The sequence below is a fragment of the Eurosta solidaginis genome, chromosome 1 (assembly GCF_040869045.1).
Source record: "Eurosta solidaginis isolate ZX-2024a chromosome 1, ASM4086904v1, whole genome shotgun sequence".
Taxonomy (NCBI): domain Eukaryota; kingdom Metazoa; phylum Arthropoda; class Insecta; order Diptera; family Tephritidae; genus Eurosta; species Eurosta solidaginis.
This window is the reverse complement of record NC_090319.1, coordinates 170,497,940-170,515,150: the sequence shown is the minus strand read 5'-3', so window position 1 is coordinate 170,515,150 and position 17,211 is coordinate 170,497,940. Positions and strand designations below refer to the sequence as shown.

General features: G+C 41.3%; 1 non-coding gene across 1 annotated transcript; it reads left to right on the top strand.

Annotated features, from left to right (window-relative positions):
• The first annotated feature begins 16,861 nt into the window (after positions 1-16,861).
• On the top strand, positions 16,862-16,967 carry LOC137238983 (U6 spliceosomal RNA). Its single transcript, XR_010949273.1, has one exon. It is a non-coding gene; the product is annotated as a U6 spliceosomal RNA (small nuclear RNA).
• The last annotated feature ends 244 nt before the right edge of the window (positions 16,968-17,211 follow it).

Below are 17,211 nucleotides of genomic sequence, written 5' to 3'. Positions count from 1 at the left end.
TGCGGTGTATACCGACTTGCCTTTGGTGTACACATGTTGTGTTGTGGAGAGCAGCTTTTCATCCACGTTGGACTTTATGTACAAATCTATCAGCCTCTCAAAGGTTTCGAACAGAAATGATGTTAAGCTAATGGGTGTATAATCTTTGGCATACACGTGACCGATCTTTCCTGCCTTTGGTAGGAAAGCTACACGAACAGTTCTCCAAGAGTGCGGTACATTATTCAGTCTTATGCACCCATCGAATAATATTTTAAGCCATTCCACGACCGCCACACTTGAGACTTGTAGCATGGCCGGGAATATACCATCTGGGCCCGGCGATTTAAACTTAGATAACGTCTTCACTGCCCGCTCGATCTTGGTATCGATCACCTAGCCCGGCACTACCCGCTCCGTGATCGAAGTGCGAGTGCTGTCTGCTGGCTCTTCTAAACCATCTCCCGATGGGAAATGTGTATCGAGAAGCACCTCAAGGGATTCCTAACTATTACGCGACCATTCACCGTTATCTTTCTTTATTAGTCCCTGGACTATATTTCCCTTTGCTATGACTTTTTTCAACCGTGCTGTTTCGCGTTCTATGCCCGTACAGAAACTTTTCCATGAGATTTCTTCGCCCTGGAAATTGCACGCTTGTAGATCCTCAGTAGATCCCTGTATTCGTCCCGACACGCACCGCTTTCCGCGGTCTTTGCTAGCTTAAGCATTTCTTTACCTGTCTTCTTAGAATATTCAGCTCATTGCTCCACCATGGCGGCTTTGCTTTTCTCTGATTCTTCTTAGAGGGCAAGCTTTGTAATACGCAGTCATAAGCGTCCTAGTTAGGAATTCATTAGACCCCTACAGTTCTTCCACATTGGTAACCTCTTTGGGTTGTCCCAGTTTCATTTCTACCTGTTTCTGGAATTTAGTCCAGTTTGTTGACCTAGGGTTTTTAAAGGTTCCTCCCTTCTCTATTCTTTCTGGGGGATGCTGAAGCTTATATACGTATGGTCGGAGAAGGATGGTCTATCAAGAACCATCCAATCATACCTTGATAAATCACGTTCGGAGCTCAGTGTAACATCCAAAACATTGCTGGATGATGGACCAATGTATGTAGGGACATTTTCCCTGGTGGCTTTCTACAAATTGGTTTGCAGGATGTAACAAAGTAGAGATTCGCCTCTCGTTCGTATCTGATCCTCTCCACGCATTGTGGTGCGCATTTGCATCCGCGCCTATGAACAACCGCCCTTCGTCCTGTACTAGTTTAGTATACAACAACAACTTTATTCAATATTAATTACTAAATCTATGCTTACAACGTTATTCTTTGCTGCTCACTGCGCGACTGACTATTTCTTGTACAGCTCAATTCTACCTTCGGTTAAATGCAATATATAGTTATGCATACATATGTTTTACATACTGAACAGTTCAATAGCAATACCTAAATAATGTAAGTAGTGAGAGAATGAGTCAAATTTATAGTTTGAGTGCATGAGTTCTACTCGAACATAACACCCCTTAACGCCCAGGAACAGTATAATACTCCGGCGGTCTTCGAGCTCTTTTGGATCGTCGTGGAGTAGAAACATCAGATGTGTCATCTGCATCCCGATGGTCCGCTTGATGTGCTAAGGTAGAGGGAGAGGAACTTTGTTGCGGGGAACTCTCCGAAACGAATGGCGATGGTGGTGTGACAGACGGATTGTTTGCCTCTGACGTAATAGACTCTGATGAAGTGTCAGCGTCTAGGTCTTTGTTAGGCAAACCTAAATCTTCCGATGCTTCGGCAATCTGTCGGGGCCGTATTTGATCAATGTGCCGTTTTATGATACGCGAGTCGTTGAGCATCACATTATACGATATGGGTCCATTTCTGGCAGTTATTTTCGCTGGACTCCACTTAGGACCTGACGAATAGTTCCGCACCCAAACTAGGTCTCCATCCTTGAAAGACTTCTCGTTTATTGGTTTTTGGTTTGCATTATTTGACAGCTCATGCGGATGTATTTTATCGAAATATGTTTTTAGTTGTCTTTTGAACATAAGCTCGGCAGGTGAATGACCAGTAGACGTATGTGGTGTAATATGTTGGTTGAACAAAAATCTTGCCAATTTCAAATCGATGTCCTGCCATTCTGGTGTTTTCTTCAGAAAGTCTTTAGTTGTCTGGACCATTCTTTCCGCTTGTCCATTTGAAGATGGGTGGAACGGAGCACAACGAATGTGCCGTATTAAATTGTCTTGCATGAATTTTTTGAATTCTTCAGATGTGAAAGCTGTCCCGTTGTCTGATACTACTTGATCGGGTAGGCCGTGAGTTGCGAATAGTGATCTGAGTGGTTTGATAGCCGATTGCGATGAGGTTGATTTGACCAGGAAAACTTCAAGCCACTTGGAGAACGAATCCACAACTATGAGGAACAACTTGCCACGGAAAGGTCCAGCAAAATTAATGTGAAGGCGTGACCACGGATTTTTCGTTGTTTCCCACCAATGAATTGGAGCGTGTGCAGTCTCGTTTCGATTCACTTGACATGGTTCACACGACTTTACAATATTTTCGATTTCCTTTTCCATATTGGGCCACCAAACATAGCTCCTTGCTAAAGCTTTCATACGTACAATGCCTGGATGACCAGTATGCAATGCGCTGAGGACAACCTGTCTGCTTTCCGGAGGTATGATGGTTCTATTTCCCCATAGTAGGCACCCTTTCAAAGATGAGATTTCTTGGCGCCGAACATAAGACGCGTAAAGCTTGTCTGATCGCCTCATACTTGGCGGCCACCCTCTTAACGCCCAGCTGAGAACCCTCGCCAAATCCGAGTTTTTAGCAGTTTGTGCAGCAATTTGCTTTGCGTCTATTATAGGTTCGTTGAGCGTTTCTATCATCAGTACATCCTCTTTAGTTTTTTGGTTTTCTTCGGCTGGTGGTAACCGACTCAAAAAATCAGCATTTGCCAACTTCCTACCGGAACGGTGTACAATTTCAAAATCGTATGCATTTAGAAAAATACGCCGGCGGAGCATTTGCACTGATATTACGTTAGGTACGGGTTTGGTCGTATTGAAAATACCCAAAAGGGGCCGATGATCGGTAACCAAGATAAACTTACGACCATATAAGTAATCGTGAAATTTTTTTACACCTGCTATCAAAGCCACAGCTTCCCGATCGATTTGGGCTTAATTTCGTTCTACTTTTGTTAAAGTCCTTGAGTAGAACGCAATTGGCTTCTCCGAGCCGTCATCCATGCGGTGGCTTAGAACAGCGCCAATCCCATAAGGCGATGCATCACACACTGCTATAAGAAGCAATTTCGGGTTGTAGTGCACTAAACAACGTTCAGATACTAGGAGCTGTTTCAGGTTTTCGAACGCCCGTTGATGCTCTGTTTTCCAACTCCAATGGCAATTTTTATCAAGCAGTCGATGCAATGGCTCGGCGATTGTTGCTTTGTTTGGCAAGAATGAATGATACAAATTTAGGAGGCCTAAGAACGCCTGCAGCTGGTTTTTGTCCTTGGGAGAAGGAGCGTTTTGAATAGCTTTGACTTTGTTCTGTGATGGCCTAATTCCCAATGAATCCAGCCTGAATCCCAGAAATTCGATTGTTGAAACCCCAAAAGAACACTTGTCTTTTCTCAATCTAAGGCCTGCTTTGTCGAACCGGTTGAAAACCTCTTGCAAGCGATTTGCAAGTTAACTTTCAGTTTTTCCCATTACAACAATATCGTCAAAATATGGCAACACACCTGGGATATTTCTTAAGAGCGTTTCTATGAAGCTTTGAAATATTCCAGGTGCCGAAGAGATCCCGAATTGGAGTCTCGTAACTCTGAAAGCGCCTTTGTGAGTGACTATTGTTTGCAACAACGATGATTTCCCGTCGACTTGCAGCTGCTGATATGCCTGTGCAAGATCAATTTTTGCAAATATACTGCCACCCTCAATAGAAGATAGTAAAGTGTTGATAGCTGGTATCTGAAAGTTGTGTGGCTTTAATGCTTTGTTGAGCGTAGACTTATAATCGCCACAAATGCGAATAGTTCCATCACTTTTAGGAACCGGCACAATAGGTGTAGCCCAGTCCGAGTACTCAACTGGCATCAATATCCCTTGCACACACAGGCGGTCTATTTCAGCTTCGACAAGACTCTTGGTGTCTAATGGAATGCGAGGTGGATATCGTATAGGTTGAACAGCTGCATCGATGTGAAGAGAAACTGGGCTCCCTTTGAAACAGCCAAGCTCCTCTGTAAAGAGGTGATAAAATTGTTTTAAAATACGACGATGATGATTCCTGAATAGCATTGACGCCATGGATGCTGATGCCTAATGGAGCGAACCAATTACACCCTAGTACGTTGGAACGGTTGCCCTCTACAACAACGATGGGTAAACAGTTGACTTGACGTCCGTTGTATGAGACGTCCGTGCCAAACTTTCCTAATATAGGAATTTCGTTCCGTTGAAAATCAACAAGTCGAATGTCACAGGCATGCATGATTGGCTTGCTTACTGGCCACACACGCTCAAATGTATTTGACGACATTATGGTGTAGTTTGAACCCGAATCGATTTCGAATGTGCAATTATGTTTATTGATACTGACAGTAGTTGATTTCTTTAAATCGGTCAGCGGTAAAATTTGATTAATGGATTGTGGTGGCTTTTGCTTCTTCGAGCGACCTGATGAACGCGTTGGTTTTTGCTGATGCCCAGAATTGGATGCCGATGAGCGACATACGCGTTGAAGGTGACCTTTAGTGCCACAAGATGAGTAGATTGTTTCTCGATGTGGACATTGGCAGCGGGAATGGAGCCACCACATCCATTGCATGGTTTCGCTTTCAAATTAGGTTTGTTACGGAATTTCATACGATCTTGGCGAGTATTGTTGCTAACCCCTACTTGGTGAACGGGTTCTAGATTGCGCATTTCAGATGCATGTTTAAATGCGGATTCTGCTGCAGTAGCTCGATCAATAACTTTTTGTAGTTTTAGGTCAGTTTCCGCTAAAAGGCTGCGTTGTAATACCTCATCACGTAGTCCACATACTAAGCGATCACGAAGCATGCGGTCTAAGGACACTCCGAAGTTGCAATCAACAGCCAATTTGCGCAACGCCGCAACGTATTCAGAAAATTTCTCATTTGTTTGTTGGTCGCGTTTGTGGAATTTGAAATATGCGGCGATTTCCGATGGCCGGGGTGAAAAATGACTTGTTAAAATCGTTTTTATTTCGTCTAAAGTTCACTCACCTGACGGGGCGAGGCCAATGACGACAGCAGGTCATACAAGGGTGCTCCGGCTAATGTGAGAAATACGGCCTTTTGGCGATCATTACCCTGTACGTCATTGGCCAACAAATATAGATCGAACCTAGCGATGTATGAAGTCCAGTTTTCTGGATGTTCCAGAGTGAACGGTTCCAAATTCCCAAGGGTCGACATTCTACCGCAAATTATCCCCTGAATACTTTTTGCGTTCTGCTGCCTTAATTGCGCCGTTGCTTCTGGTGATTCCTTAGATTCCGTTGTTTTTTCTCCCTTTGGCGACATGCGTTGATGAAATCGTTTGATTTTTTAAATTGGACTTTTATTTGCCCTTTTGCATGGGATTTTTACAATTCTTACGTAGCGCGAACGAAACAGTGAGCAACAAAAAATGTTAAGCAACGTTGTGTGTATACTAATGATTTTCGGAATCCTACCGACTGCGCCAGTTTAGTATACAACAACAACTTTATTCAATATTAATTATTAAATCTATGCTTACAACGTTATTCTTTGCTGCTCACTGCGCGACTGACTATTTCTTGTACAGCTCAATTCTACCTTCGGTTAAATGCAATATATACTTATGCATACATATGTTTTACATACTGAACAGTTCAATAGCAATACCTAAATAATGTAAGTAGTGAGAGAATGAGTCAAATTTATAGTTTGAGAGCATGAGTTCTACTCGAACATAACAACTAGCCTCTTGCACTCCATCGGTGAAACCTCCGCAGCATGGGCCATGTAGCAGGATGCCAGGATAAGTGCCTGCTTATTCCTTTGCTCAACGGCCACCACTACGAGGTCCTCAGTAGTATAAGTAGGCAGCATATATGAATGCAGCTCTTTCCTTACCATTACTACAGCTCGCACCCGTCCTTCCGTTTGCGCATAGTAAACGATAAATCCGCGCGCGTTAAGTCCAGAAACCTTTCCTCCCGATGAGAGCCACAGCTCCTGGATCAGCGCCACGGCAAACGAACTCCTCAAGGGTTAGGAGGAGTTCGTTCGACGCCATTTTACTGTGTTGGAGGTTTATCTGTAGGACTCGCAGCACTTTTGGGCTGCTTTTCCCCTCCAGCACCTTCATCGTGACGTCGTCGTACTCCTCTTGCCCTATTGGTTTAGAGTGTTCGAAGCCCCCTTCAGCCCTTTGTAACTGTTATGCCGAGTGTTCCTCTGTGCGACTCATAGCACCATCTGGCTCTTGGTCCTCTTCTAACACCTTCGTGTTGACGTCGGCTACCTCCATCTGTCTTTTTTCCCTTAGGCTTTTGAGGTCCTTTTCGAACTCGCCCACTTCCAGCGTGTTAGGATTTTTATCGTCGGACTTCTTTTCCTGAGTCGCATATAAATTTTGCCTGTACCAAAGGACATTTTTCCAAGTAGCGTGTACAATACCTCCTCCGCCTGCTTGTTTATTTGGAAGATGTGGAACTGACCTTCCTCCGTAGGCCGAGATACAGTAAGTACCTTCCAATCCTGTGTCGGTATGCTCGGATTCTGATTTGCAGAAGTAGCAGTGTATCCACCGACTTCATCACGCATGGTATCCATACCTTAACTTTTGGTACCGTGGGGATTTGCGCTTTATCCACCACTTCAAACCGCGCCACGAAACACCCATTGGCATTATTCGACCGAGATTATACTTTCTGCGGCCCATTTTGGCCTCGTCTATTTCAACGGTTTTTCCGGGATCGCCTATCATACTATCCCCGTTGTGTAAGCTCTAGTCTACCAAGACCTCCCTGAGGAAGCTTACCCAATCGTAGCAGCTTTGCTTTGAGATACCCAGGTCTCCCATAAGCGAATCTACCTTCGGATAGGGAGATCTTACGAACAGCACAACAAGCTTATATAGTTTTCTAATGCTGAGCTTGGCTCCCGAAAAGAAGGTGTCGGATTTGCGGCTCTTTACAGGATTGAAAGGAAGCATTTTACAGATTTGAAAGGAAGCATTTTGCTCATTACTAAACAAAATTAAGGACCATCTCCGCAAACGCTTTCGAGGGAAAGCTGAACCCCTATTTTAAAATTATGCGCCAAACTCAGACTCCTTGGTGATGGCAGCTATCAAAAATGATTTTGGAGTTGGACTGGTTTTACATATTATTGAGGATCATATTTATGCGAAGTGGATTAAAACCCAAAGAGCAAAAATTGTATTTTACTCTAAAACAGGATTCCCAGGAGTAATGTTGTTGTTGTTGTTGTGGCGATAAGGTTGCTCCCCGAAGGCTTTGGGCAGTGTTATCGATGTGATGGTCATTTGCCGGATACAGATCCGGTACGCTCCGGTAACACAGCACCATTAAAGTGCTAGCCCGACCATCTCGGGAACGATTTATGTGGCCACATTAAACCTTCAGGCCATCCCTCCCTCCCTACCCCCAAGTTCCATGAGGAGCTTGGGGTCGCCAGAGCCTCGTCTGTTAGTGAAACAGGATTCGCCGCGGATAGGTGAGGTTGACAATTGGGTTTGGAGAATCTATATATTGCGCTGGCAACCTGAAAGGTTGCGCTACACAGCTCCCTGGATCTGGTATTTTAGTCGCCTCTTACGACAGGCATACCCACCGCGAGTGTATTCTGACCCCCTAAGCTGGGGGATCCCAGGAGTAGTGATTAGTATCAACGGGACTCACGTTCGCCTAATTTCACCTATATTGGCTGCATCCGAACTGCGGCCAGCCTCGTCCGACTTCGGAATGTCGCTCCATAAAGTCAAAAATTATTCAATGTAATCCTTCATTTAAACATTCTTTTTTCTATAAATGTGTACAGAATTGTTGATTATTGTTTGATTAAAAAAGTTTAAATACCGGCTTTAAATTTTTTGTTTTGTTTTTGGTAACTTTTTTTTGAGCCCGTGCACCATCTAACTCTTATCAAAGGTGGTATCAAAAGACGCGTTTTGGTCTCCGTTTTTAGGATTCGAAAGCAGAAATTAAAAATTTTATTTCTGTCGAAAAATATTTACAAAAACCCAAAAAATGGTCCGAGGGTCCGAAATATGAGGCCCGATCCACAGTTTGTTTGCACAGAATATCTTTCTGCGTTGGGGGTCTTTGGCCGCGATTTGTAAAAATAACCCTGGTGGGTCCAACGCCTTTCTGCATTAGTGTGTACAAAAAGTCTGGCAAAATACAACCACATGAAAATTTTAACCGAAATGATATGACAGAAATTAAATTTTTAATTTTTGTTTTCGGATTCTTATATCGGAGGTCGAAGCGTGTCGTTTGTTACAAACTTTGAAAATTTTTGCTAAAAATTAGGTGGTGAGCCGTCTTCTAAAACGTAAAATTTTTTCAAAACAACTGCAAAATTGTATGAGACAACTGCTAGTAATCAGTTGTAAGATTTTGAGGTCTTTGACAACTACACCAACACAAGGTTGTAAACGGTAATGCCACAAAAAGTTGTTAGACTAGACAACTCAACCGACATTTTTTTTGATAGGTTGAGTTGTAATCTGTAATACCAATCTGCGAAATTTGAACCCAACCAGAGTGGAGTTGTAAACGGTAATAGGGGCATATGATCGTCGGCGCTCTTGATCACTAATGTATTGGTGACACTATTGCTTATTTGACATTTTTATGTGGTTGCTGCTTTTGAGCCTTCAAGGCTTGCTTGAACAACTCATTTAAGCTGCTGATGACTATCTTCCTCGATATGAGGTTTTTATAAAATGTTAATTTTTTTCTTGGTTCATGTTTTCTGGATTCTGATATGTGTAGCACTTACCACAGAGATCAAACACAAAAAATTTGTGGAATTTTGATGTTTCCTAATTCAAATTCAATATGTATCTGTGGCAGATCCCGTTTGTTGTCAGTTATCTTCAATGAACTCAAATTTAGAAAAAAAGTACCCAAATTACCCTTTGTAACTGCATTACTGTAAGACCCCGCTTCGCACAAATGTCGCTATATTGGGGGCGTTGACTGGTCGTTTCTAAGCTAGCATCAATTAGGCCGATTTGGTGGGGACAGGTTCCGGTTCAGACAGCTATGCAGCTGTCCTCAAAGTTGTCGAATTGGGTTGGAAAACTGTGAGCGTTGAGAAACTCATGGGACAAAGGTTAATGCTGTCAGAGCACGTACTGGTGGCATTGCTGAGTTATTCAAAAAGAAACAAAGTTACACAACTGACGGAGCATGATACCATGATCAGTCCCCGTGAAGTGCAAGTAAAGGATGATGGCAGCATTGAAACGGTACCGACCAAGACCATCATGCTCCGGTTGGCGCCGGTGTTATTCGTTTAGGAGTGGGGTCGGAATGGGCAAGCTTAAGGGCGCAGGCCGTATACGCCGTCACGCTCCTGAAGTTACTGCAAGAATTCACTGACACTATAGGTGGTGTTGGTATGAATTGTTAATTACATTTTACATTTTTTACATTCTGAGTATTCGTTTACGAAGATGACTAAATATAACCGTATCTTTAAATTGTATTAAAGCTTTAGCGCAATTTGTTTTAAAATAAACAATATATTAAAATTTGGCTAGAGTCAGTAGTAAAGCGTTATTAGATATGCTGAAGTTTTAAATAATTTTAGAACTTTGACAAAAATTTCGAAAGTAAATTTCGAATTCGGAATATTGCTTCGTAGCGGTTCTGCGAAAGCATAATTCCCTGCACGACCTCATATACAAATCAGAGGCTGTATTCTGCAACTCAATTCAAAGAAAATGCCATTCGAAAATGCGAAACAAACCTTTTTCGAACCGAGAGAATTGCTCTCTAGCTGTCGTATTTGTTTCTCCATTATTCCACTATGCGTGAATAGAATTCAATATTCGCGAAATAAGTGTCGAATGTGAAAATGAATCAAACGCATTTCGGTAATTGTTGGGTGTGGTACCGGGTTTCGGTACCAGCCTTTGCTACACCGATTAACTTTTAATCACCTAGTACAAAGTTAGCGCCCTGTTAGCCAAGCAACAATCAACTCTTAAAAGACCCTTGAAGCTTATAGTCAAACACTCCCTCTGACTCAAGATGTGCGATGCGAGTGGCAGTGACGCCTCGACGTCATCTGCAAGCTGGTGTAGTGTTCTGATCGCTAGCTAGGGGGCACAGGTGACCCCAAACTTTACCGTGTTGAGCTCATATACGCCGACAGGGTCATCTGCTTTAAGGCGAAAGACTATTCGTTGGTATTGGGTTTGGTTTTCCTTTACCCAGATTTGCCTGTACATCTTCTCAATGTCGCTGTTGAAGACGTACTTGAAAAATCCCCATCGGAGGAGTAGTATGGTTAAGTCGGCTTGAAGTATTGGGCCTGGGTGTAGGACATCGTTCAGGCTCGTGCCGTTGGAAGTTAAGCACGACGCGTTGAATACGACCCTTACTTTTCTCGTTGTGCTTTCTTCTTTGATATTCTTTTGCGGCAAGAAATAGAAATCAGATGATTGTGGGGGGGGGGGGGCTACGGTGTGCACCTTGGAAATGTGCCCTAATGTGACGTATTCTGTCAGTACCCTGTTGTATTCCGTCTGTAGGGCCGGTGTCTTGGCTAGGCGTGTCTCGTTCCGATAGAACTGAGAGCAGACGCTCTTAAGAGATGGGCCCAAACGGAGGGCTTTTGGGAAGTCTTGTTTGAAGGGGGGGGGGCGACGGTGTACCTCCCGTCACAGTTCCTTTCCGTTGTGGTTTTATAAAGTGCCTCGCAATAGGCATTATCTTCAGTCAAGGCCTTTTTTGTAGGTACGTTTTCAAGTTCCCAGAAAGCGGTTAGTTGATTGTCTAGGCAAATTTCGTTAAAAAAGGATACCCGTGTATTAGTTGGGTGAGGTGCTTCTGCACGACCGGTCAAAATCTAACCGAAGACGGTTTCTTGGGCGAGAAGTGTATTTAAAACGTTCTTCCGGATACCGTTTAGTATTATCTGGGGATAAATGTCGCTTCCCAGGATGAGGTCGACTGGTTCGTTAACGAAGAACCTTTTATCCGCCAGAACAAAATCAGGGAACTCTTGTCGAGTCATTGCGTAAACTTGGCATGTTAAGGGGTCTATAAGGGAACCCAGTCTAATGGAGCAGGATTCTTTCACCTCTACAGATGGGGTATTATTAATGCCTGAGACTTGGACGTGCAATCATTTAGATGGCAGATGTATTCTATGTTTGAGTCTTTCTGTTATAAGCGAACATTCCGACCCCGAATCTATAAGTGCTCTCGCGGAGAAATCCACTCCATTATAATTTATTTTAACTCGTGTTGTGCCTAGTAATACCCCCTTTGTTGTATGTGTATGACAGGAAGAGACGCTGTTAATATTTTCTTTTCTCTTGTGCTGTAGGAAGATGGAGCAAGGTTTTGTGCCTTGCGTGGCACGTGCTGCAATTAAATGGACTAGTGCAGCATGTCACTGTGTGTCCACCCGACAGACAATTCAGACAATAACTATTGCTTTTTACAAAATCTATTTTTCCTGACGTGGACAACCTACGGAATCTTTGGCAATTTCGTAATTTGTGCTGCATACTGTTGCACATATTACATGCCAGTTTTGGTACGCTGGCTTGGTAAACCCCAAGTTTTGTAGAATTTTCACTAGAATTTGAATTTTGACTTTTGGACGCTTTTATGGGTTTGCTACCCCTGAGATCAGAAACCGTCTCTCCGTCTGGAAGCGATTGGACAGGAATTTTTCCATATCCTCCCATTTCGGTATGTCAGTTTTCCTTTCCACGGTCTGTTCCCAGAGAGTCAAGGTAGATTCGGCAAGTTTTGTTGAACACAAGCATGTTATAATTGCATCCCAATTTGTGATGTCAATCTTATGACATTGCAGCGGAGATATGCAATTGTTGATTTCACGTTGCAACCTTTTGATTGAGTTTCCACACTCCTGTTCGACTGCCATCAGATTAAATAAAAGTTTTAGTTGCGTGTTGACAAGGATACGCTTGTTTTCGTACCTGTCGCTTAAATTTTTCCAGGCGGTTGCAAACCCCTCGTTTGTTAACGAACACCTTCCCGCAATTTCCTTTGCCTCCCCTTGCGTTTTTTGTTTCAAATAGTATAATTTCTCAACATCTTTCAGTTCAGTATTGTGGATGTAAATGGCCGTTAACATATCTCTAAAGGCTGTTCAGGAAAGGTAGTCGCCTTTAAATGCATTGGTGTCGCAAGGCGGCAGCCGCATTTTATGTCCACGGCGCGAAGAGTCTTCATCCTTTGCTTCATCTTTTGCCGGCTGTGGGGTGATAGCTTCGACTTCAGCCGCCACAGCAGACATGTATTGCAGGTAGCATGCGAAGCAACTTTTATTCTTCTTCCTAAGTGCACTTAGGTCCTCTTTGGACAGATCACGATTACCGAGAAGACTTTCGTATGCAGACTTGGTTTTCTTCCATAGTGCCCTTAGCTCCTCTTGCAGTAGTGCAAGGGTGTGCTTGTTCCGGGATTCGGCCGAGGTGCAGTTGAAGTCTTGTTCAAACTCGACTATGGAATCCGCCAATCTAATATACGTCTCCATTGCTTTTATTAATCTGAATATTTTGTTTCTTTGAAGGTTTCGAGCTTGGAGGTAAACGACTTAGTGGCGTTGGTATAAATGGAACCGCGACAAAAATTATAAGTGTGTATCTTTTTGCAAGTAGTGCAGCTATCAATCCTGATGTGATTGTGCTGAGTCTAAGTACAGTGTAAAAAAAAACACGGATCGACATACTGATGCGATTAAATGCGTTAACACAGATAGAAATCCGTATGTGAATTTGGTGTGTTAAGCAGAAAATTTTATCCAGATGGAAATCTGACGTGAATGTAGTGTGTAAGAAACAGTGATATAAAACCCTGATAGAGATCCTCACGAGGATTTAATTATATAAACCACAGATAGAAATCCTGACGAGGATTTAATGTGTCTACAGTGATATGCACTGCAGAGAAGAGAATCGTCTACAAATATTTAATGTGTCTTACAAGTGTGTTGGACACAGATAGAAATATTTTCCAAAAATTTGGCGTTTCTAAAAAAAGTTTTAAAACGCAAATAGTAATCCCGTTGTGGATATAATGTGTCAACCTCGAGATTTGAAACACAAATAGAAATCCTTATGTGGATTTAATGTGTATAACCTAGAAATTTTAACCACAGATAGAAACCCCGATGCGGATTTAATGTGTCAACCAAATGATGTGATACACAGCTGGAAATCCTAACGAAGATTTAATGTGTATACAGAAACAACGCTAAGTGAGCGCTATCCCAGAGTAGCCAACCAGGGTATCATTCCCAATATAAGAAAATAAATTTGTTTATCCAATTTAATGTGAAAGATTACAATTTTAATTATTTATTACGAAAAGGTTAAAAAAATACAAGCTATATAACATAAAGCTGTATAGATCAATTGTGTTCGTAATTGTGATTTGCAACCAATATGAATAAGCCACTATCCACTCAACGCAGTGCTAATTTTTCGACTTTTCGGTATTATTCCAGTTCGCAACTGATTAACAAAGTGTGTTCCGGGATGGATGTACAAAGGCTATCAACCAAGTGAAAATATGGTTCCTGTTGCAAGGTTTTTGTCAACGTATGTGACGAATCGTGGTGTACACAGTACAGTGATGAGTGTGTGAAAAAAAAAACTAAAAAAATTCACTGACTGTCTGCCTTGAGCGGTGTCGGGTAACCCTTACCACTGGTGGGGGGAATTCCCCGATCGTCAAAAGGCGTTGTGTGCTTAGTAATCACGAAATTTATTTCCACCTGCTTTTCCTTTTTTGGTATCTACCACGGAGGGCACTTTTTTACGTAAATCACGTAAATAGAAAAAAAGTTTGTGCACCCAAGCAACCACGTAAGCACTTTAAGTTTTTTTTGATGAATTGATTCGTTGTGCAGCGATGTGTTGATGCGATGGACTGTATGATGATAATGGACTGTGACTGATGAATGTGATCTTGTGATGATGATATGATGTGTTTTTGTTTGTAGTGGACTGTATGTGATGTTGATGACTGGACTGTTTGATGTTGTGATGGTGATGTGATATTGTGTGATGAAGCTAATGGACTGTATGATTTGTAATGGATTGTATGTATGATGTATGTGATGTTGTGAGATGATATGCTGATGCTACTATAATTCTGATGCGACGGGTTGGTACACAGTGCTCGTTCGTTTTTAATTTTTCGCTGGTTTTGCTGGTGTTTGTATTTCTAATAACCTCCTTTGAATTATGTCTGAAAACTCCAAATTTTTGATTTTTGGTTTTACAAAGTGTTGATTTCCTGAATCTTGTTTTTCTCGGCGCGTAGGACCAATGTTTGCGGGGGGACGTGGCACCCGGTTCGTGGAGCGCGATCGCACGCAAATAAAAAGAAAATAGAGACAGAAATTAGTAACTAGTAATAATAAGTTTATTCACTGTATATAAAAACAATTGATCTCTGGGTTTCATAAATAGAATAATTAGTGCCAAATTACCAAATGGCGAATGCAAAGTTTAAAAACACAATTCAAAGTTGAAAAATACAATGCCAAATATGAATATTAGAGTATGGAGTTATAATGAAGATGAGAAAAGATGGTCGGTTTTAGGTTACTCACCTGGGGCTAGCTGCTGGCTCGTGAACGTTCCAAAAAAGAAGTGAAAGAGTTTAAAACGAAAAAGGTCCGCACCACCTGCCAATAGCTAACTTTCGTCGAGTTTTTCCCCTTTGAAGTCAGCGCTCGGCAGGGGTGGACCGTTACCGGTAAATAATAATATTACTAAACATGTGCATTAGGGTGGTCGTGAATATTTAGGCTGGTGGTCTAAACAGATATAGATTAAAAAGACGATCAAGTACAGAGTAAAGTTATTTTTTTGCAAACATTGTTTTTGTTGTTGGTTCGAAATACATTTTCTATAAACAATTGAATATTTAAACAATTTCTGCACCTTGCAGACGGACATTTTAAAGAACAGCTTATGTAAAATCCATTTCTGAGATAATCTATGAAAAAAATGCTTGGTCAAAAGAATTTAACGACCCTTACATAACTAAAGCACTTTTTACAACATTAGTTAGGCCAATATTAGAATACGGCTCGATAATTTGGAATCCGCGTTATCAAGTCCATGCAGACAGTCACGAATCAATACAAAAACAATTTTTACTATTTGCCTTAAGAAATTTCCAATGGGACTCTTTAACTAATCTTCCACCTTATACTAATCGATTAAAGCTTATCAATCTTCCAACTCTTGCTGGTCGAAGGGAAATGCTTGGTGTAATATTTATGGCAAAACTTTTAAATGGATCAATTTCGAGCCCATTCCTTCTGAATGAAGTGAACTTTTGCGTTCCCTCTCGGACATCGAGACACTTCAAACCTCTTCTGCTGAAACAATGTAGAACGAATTTCGAACAAAATGAACTTTTTCGGCGTTTATGCCAAGATTATAACTCTCACTCAAACACATTTGATAGCTCGGACTCCCTTTTTTCTATAAAAGAGATTGTTCTCACCTCTCTAAATTAATGTATAATACGTTTGCTTTTGTTCTCTTTAAGTATTACGCTTGGCTGATGAAATTTCTTCTGTAGCTGAGCAGTCTCAGATCGTGACGCTTGACAAACCGCTGCCCATCAAAGACTCGGCAAAATATAAAAAAAAAAAAAAAAAAAAAAAATAAAAATAGTTTGAAAACATTGCTTTGTATTACGAAACCTTTAGTAATAAAAATTTTGTTTAAAAAAACCTGAAGAATAAGCCGAACTACTCATGGCAGTATTCTTAATGTAATTGGCACTTGATGCAATTTTTTCTGGATCTGCTCTCGATGGTTTGGAGATCCTCAGAATTTTTATCGGGCTTACGCCGCATTTTCGCAGAAAATTACTGACGTTTCCAATTTTATTGGCACTATAAGCTACCCTGCATATTGTAGTGTAAACAGCCAACAATTTCAATGCCAAATAAGTAAATCAGTTGATGTGCTCCCCTGTAACAAAAATAGTCTAAATTTTCATCAACACAAAAAAAGGCATCTGCTAATTGTTGCTGACATAGCAATTCACACGATTTAATACAGGTATGTGTACAACGCACGACCAAACCAAATTTGCATTCCAGAAAATTTTCGGACATTGCATTTCCCACAGAAATCACAGCTCAACACAGATGTGTAGGTACATATTTTGTGTCGAGTTGTATGTAGGTATGTAAGTTTGTATGCTTAAAGTAAATATGTATGTAAGACTATGTTTAGAATAATTTAGTATAAATAAGCTGATAATATTTGAATAAAGAGGCATTCAAGCATTCGCTCATTGATGTTGACACCTCACCAAACCGTCTATTCTTTTTAATCTTTTATATGGCGATCCCGCCTATGATTCTGGTGGCTGATTTTTCAGCCTAAGGTCATTGCTGGCAAGGATATGCCTTTTATATGGTGATCCTGCCTTGATGATACTGGCTGATTATTCAGCCTAATTCATTGGTAAGGATTATCCTGGCTGATTACAGCCTAAGCCTTGTAAAAGAAAAAAAACACAATTTCTATTTTTGATGAATTTAATTTGGGCACCAACGATAAAGATCACATGAAAATTGCGGCAGTTGAAAAACCTCGACAGAACATATACTAAAATTGGAACGATACAGAGAAGATTAGCATGGCTTAGCTTAATTATGAAGTTGGTTTGACAATTTAGACATTATTTTTAAGCAGGAAAATATTCGGGCAACCTAACGGCTGCCTATTGACATGCAAAAATTATGTTTGTGCTGTAAAAAATTTTTTTAATTATTGAATTATGTTCCCAGAAGAGGACACATAAAATCGAAATCAAGTGCTTAGGTCGTTTTCATAAAACTCCTTAAATGTGAAAAAAAAATTTTTTTGAAATGCTTACTGATGTTTTACCAAAATAGAAAATTTTTTTTTAAGCCCAAAATGGCATAGAAA